The sequence below is a fragment of the Cebus imitator genome, unplaced genomic scaffold (genome assembly GCF_001604975.1).
Source record: "Cebus imitator isolate Cc_AM_T3 unplaced genomic scaffold, Cebus_imitator-1.0 Scaffold29, whole genome shotgun sequence".
Taxonomy (NCBI): Eukaryota; Metazoa; Chordata; class Mammalia; order Primates; family Cebidae; genus Cebus; species Cebus imitator.
Window position 1 is genome coordinate 1,320,546 of NW_016107344.1, and position 5,701 is coordinate 1,326,246.

Consider the following 5,701-nt stretch of genomic DNA (forward strand, 5'->3'; position numbering starts at 1 on the left):
GATTATTTGGCTGGGTAATGGCTGGGTTGTGTGAATAGTTTTAATTTCAGTTCATAGCAAATGACAATGATCACAGATTTAGTACCTTAGTTTGTACTCCCTCTGCACCTGAATCATTGAACACTGTGAAGCGTGAGCTGAAGGTCAGAAAGCTATATTCTTAATTAAGTGGTCTGTGATTGCTCTAGGACTGCAGTTTACTTCACTCTAAGGAGTGGATTTCTTATTAGAGAATGTATGTAAGTATTCAACACTAATTACGAGACTGAAACCTTGAAGACATTTTATACCAGGTGTTCAGGTTCAGGAATATGTAACAAATCAAATACATATCATTCCCTCTTAAGCATTAACTTTCAAAGAAATAGAATTATATTTTTTGGCTTGAAATGGTCATTTCTTCTATATTTCGATGTCTCGGTTTTCTTAGTAGGTATTACTGTTTTTAATATTTCTTCCAAACTTTCTCCTATCTGGGAAGTTTTCGTAGAGGCTACCTTAGATGCTTCCTCCTCCTGCCTCCTCCTCCTCCTTCCCTCCCCCTCCTCCTGCCTCTTTCTTAAGTGATATCCCAGTGGATGAGCCTTTGGAGACTGTAGAACTGGGGATTCTAGGTGGAGCAGAGAATTTGGATTGGGAAGTGGATACAGCCCCGAAATGCTTACCTCACTGGTGCTAAAACGTGTCTCTTCGCCTTCCAGCAGTTTCCTGTAAGCTGTTATCTCAAAGTCAAGAGCCATTTTGACATCGAGCAAGTCTTGGTATTCCCAAAGGTGGCGTGCCATCTCCCTCATGGTGTTCCTCGGATAATTCTCCAGCTGCCCCGTGCTATCCTGGTAGCCAGTCCCCTCGCTGTGCGGCTCCAGGATCCACCTCTCCAAGGACTCTCTGGCCCCGCGCAGGCCCTGGATCTCGATGGTGCGCGCCTGCAGCTGGCGTCGGTACTCGCGGATCTTCTCGCAGCTGGCCCGCATAGCCTCAGTTACGCGCGCCACCTGCTCATTCAGGTTAGCGAACTTAGACTTGTACCAATCCTCCGAGGACTGCAAGTTATTAGTGGCCAAGGACTCATACTGAGCGCTGATCTCCCTCAGCGCCGTGCTTAGGTCTGGTTTAACCACAGTCACATCCACCTCAGCCGAGGTCTGTCACGACGCCTTCAGCATGGCCAGCAGCTTGGCTACCTACTAGTCGTGAACCTGGCGCACTAAGGCCAGCTCGTCCCGCAGCGACTCCACCTTCTGCTCCAGGTCCAGGCAGGCCAGCATGGCACTGTCCACGTCGCGCTGCTGCACCTTCAGGAAGCGCTCGGTGCCGTCGCGTCCGCGACTCTCCTCCGGGCAGCGCACCCGCAGCCACTGCACCTCCTCAGCCAGCCGGTCCAGACCTAGCAGGGCCTGCGCGTAGGCTGAGCGCGCCTACTCCTGCTGCGCGCGCAGCTGGCGCTGGAAGAGCACACCTACGCACGACGGCTCAGCGTGGCGTTCCCACAGCTCGGCCTCCTTGGCCTCCAGCGCGCGGTTCTGCGTCTCCAGCTGATGCACATTCTCGATGAACACAGAAGCGGTCGTTGAGGCCCTGCAGCTGCTCCTTCTTATTGGCGCGGATGATCTTGTACTCGTTGATGCCAGCTGCCTCGCTCAGGTCTAGTCCGTCAGACGCCACCGGCCGGCGATAGGCCTGGCTGAAGCCGAGCGCTGAGGCCGAGGAGCAGGCGGTTGAGGAGGCTACATTGCAGCGAGACAGCGACTGTGAGCAGAAGCTGCCCACGCCGCTGACACCAGAGAGACGCGCGGACAGGTGAGAGCCATCCCCGAACACCTTGCAGTAGGAGGAGGAAGAGGTGGTAGAGCTCCCAGCCGAAGTTCATGGTACCGTGATTGGGGCGGGCCTGCGGCTTCGGTGGGAGCTACAGAAGAAAGGAGAGGTAAGGCAGGCGGGCCCTTACCTGTCCTTTCAAATCCAGTGATGTGTATGTGATACCTGTTGATATTTTCTTGATGGCGAAGCTCACACACAAAAAATTGGTACCACTATATGGTGCAGCTCCAGGAGCTGCATTCTTCTGCTAGTCCACGCAGCTTACAGTAATTTGTCAAAACTTCCATTTAAATGTTCCTACTAGTTTATGGCTCTATCAGGTTCTGCTACAGGTAGGAGCCTGATTATGATTGTGGATTCACCTCTCTGTAGATTTTGGGGTAGCTATTTGCTCTATAATTTCAAATTTCTGATGTGTCAAAGAAAAGTAATTGTTTTCTAGACCAACTCTTTGTTGTTGTAAGAACTTCCAAACATTTTACAAGTCAGAGCTAAAACTGGAAGTCCCTCAGAATAAATCTCTTATATTTATTAGAAAATCAAAAGGAAAATGTTGAGTTATGAGTTAGAAAAGAATTGTGGAGAAAGGGCCCAGCCACTGGTTAATTCTAAATCATAAAACAAATATGGTTCATGATCCTCTTTAAGTTTCAGTTTCTGAATGCAACTCAGAAATCAGATATATCATAGGAATTGCATGTTTTTTGTAAAAGAGTTGGATATTAATTGACTGAAAAGGTTGAACTCAATTGACTACCCTTAATTTCAAGGACTACTGTTACACTGCAAGACACAAAGCTGAGACATGCTTCTAGCTTGTAAATGTGTTCTCATTGCACTATATCAATGGTTCTCAAGAGTGTGGGACTCCAATAGTCCCATGAAAATTATCTGGCAGCTTGTTAAAAATGCACATTTTGGATCTTATCCCAGACATATTGAATCAAAAATTCTGGGAGTTAGGCCCAGAAATCTGTTTATTTAAAAAGCCCTTCAGGTCATTCTAATGCAGACTAAAGTTTGAGAACCGATTTCCTATATCATATTATAGAATAATTTCAACTGTAGTATTCCCCTAGAAAGTCAACACACCACATACTGGGGAATGATTTTCCCCCCCCATCCCTTATTTACAGGAAAGCACTAGAAGCAAGCTTGACTCTGCTGCAGGCCAAAACTATGTGGTCACTTAATATGACAGTATTACTCTATTAGAAAGGCACCTTACTGAAGATTAGCCAATTAAAATGCCTCTTTTGAAAATTTGGCTTTGGAATTTACATGAATAAGGAAGATAAGTCAGCATCTTAAAATGAGGACCATTTTCACATGTAGTCTGGAAAGTATAATAGCTAGCTTTTCCAAAAAGAATAAAGCTGAAATGCAGAAGTATTTCAAGGAACACTCAAGACAGATCTGGTTTTTTTTTTTTTTTTTAAATTTTATACTGTGCTCTATTGGCAGTTCTCATCCATACCAGAGGTAAAGCTGAACTCCTACCACTGGATTCTTTGTTAAACTTATACATTCTGGCAAGAATATACAAATTTTGCTTTAGCTAGGTTGATTAGTATTCTCTTTGTAAAAGAAAAACAGTTATAAACATCACAACAGGTAGAAGATTTTCTCCTGATTATTAGGAAGCATCTTTCTTACCTATACAGTAATTCTTTCTGATATTTATTTAATAAAAGACAAAATAGTTTATATGCAGCTTCAAATGAAGAGCTCAAACAATCTTAAGAGGAAGAGGTTTTTACATTGCTATGTATTTGATCCAATGAAAAGGCATTTTCCTGAAAAGGTCTCATGTATGTGTAGAGTCTTATCAAGTACCATTGACAGGTCCTATGCTGGAGGGGCAGCATATTCAGTTGTCTTAGTTCATTTTATGTTGTTGTAACAGAATACCTGATGCTGGGTAATTTATTTTTTAGAAAGAGGTTTATTTGACTCATGATTCTGGTAGCTGGAAGGCTCAAGGGCAGGTGGCTGCATCTGGTGATGGTCTCATGCAGTTTCAACTTATGGTGGAGAGTGGAGAGGAAGCTGATATATGCAGAGACTCCATTGCAAGAGAGGAAGCAAGAGGGAGAATCCCAAGAAGCCAGCTCTTTTTAACAACACATTCTCATGGAAACTAATCCATTCCAGTAAGAGAAACAACTCACTGACTCCTGACTGCAGTAATTAATCTATTTATGAGGGATCTACCCCCAAGACCCAAATACTTCCCAGTAGGCCCCACATCCCAACACTTCACACTGTGAATCAAATTTTAATGTGAGTTCTGGTGGGGACAAACCATGTCCAAACCAGAGTAACAATGAAACCTCACTGGCTGCAACAGCATCTGTGGACATAGTGACATAAACAATTGCATTTACTCATTTCTCTGCGCGCACGCGCGCACACACACACACACGTGCGCGCACACACACACACACACACACAAGTGCTAGGATATCTGCCTTTGTCCAAGATGTCAATTTTCCAAACAAGGCAATTGAAATGAAGATTTATAGAAAACGCATATTTGGCATGTGTGAGCACAAAATTTAGTATCATATGAAAAAGGATTTTATTGTTTATTTCAGTATCTTGCAATATATTTTCTTGAATAATACCTAAAATCCTGGAAATAAAGAATGCCAAATGAAAATAGAACTAATTTTTTTAGAATTATCATTCCATTATGAGCAAGTCAAATAGAGCCATTAATTTATTTAGTCTCTCTTTAGGTCTTTTTTCAGTAAGGCATTCATAATAAAACAAGAAAACAAAGCCACTGTGATTTGATATGTATGATTGCTTATGGAAATAAACAAAAATTGCTCAACTCTCTTTTATGAGACAGCCATTTTGAGTGATTACTGTCCATCAGCAAGGAACAGAGAAGTATATAAATACTTAATTATTAGCAAACTAATGATGTTATGGTTGTATTTTCTTAATTAATGGCCTAGCTAATTGTGAAAATAATTAAAGGAACTCTTAATTTAAAGAAATTTGTTGTGGTAAAAACAAACAACATTAAATTTACCATCTTAATTATTTTAAAATGTGTAGTTCTGTAGTGTTAAATATATTCACATTGTTGTAGCAGGGATCTCTAGAATTTTTCATCTCACAACATTAAATTTCTATGCCCATTAAATACTAATTTCCTCTCTCTTATCACTCCAGACTTTGTCAGCCACCTTTCTATTTTCAGTTTCTATGATTTTTATTACTATATATACTTTACATAAGCAGAAGCATATAGTATTTGTCTTTTTGTAACTGGCTTATTTTGATTAGCATAATGCCCTGAGGTTCATCCATGCTACTGCATGTCACAGGATATTTTTAAGGATGCATAATATTCTGTTGTATGTTTATAGGATATTTTATTTATTCAGTCATAGAAAGTAGGATGGCTTCCACTTCTTAGTTATTGTGAATAATGCTGCAATAAACATGGATATGCAAAGACTCTTTTTGGGATCCTGCTTCCAGTTATTTCAGACATTTGCTCAGAAGTGAGATTGCTGGATCATATGGCAATTCTATTTTTAATTTTTTTGAGAAAGATGCATACTGTTTTTAATAATGGCTACCATTTTACATTTGTATCAACAGTGCACAAGGGTTCCAGTTTCTCTTCATCCTCAAAAACACTTGGTTTTTTGTCCTTTCTATAGTTGCCATCCTAATGGGTATGAGGTAATACCTTACTGTATATTTGATTTGCATTTCTCTTATATTTAGTGATTTGAGTCTCATTTCATGTTTGTTAGGCATTTGTGTGTGATCTTAGAAGAATTGTCTGTTCACACCCTTTTGCCATTTTTGTAGGATTATTTTGGGAGTTTTGTTGTTATTGCTGAGTTGAAGCATT

At 41.3% G+C, this 5,701-nt stretch overlaps 1 pseudogene; it reads right to left on the reverse strand.

Moving 5' to 3' along the window:
• Positions 1-370: 370 nt before the first annotated feature.
• Positions 371-3,349, reverse strand: LOC108300701 (annotated as a pseudogene).
• Positions 3,350-5,701: the final 2,352 nt, after the last annotated feature.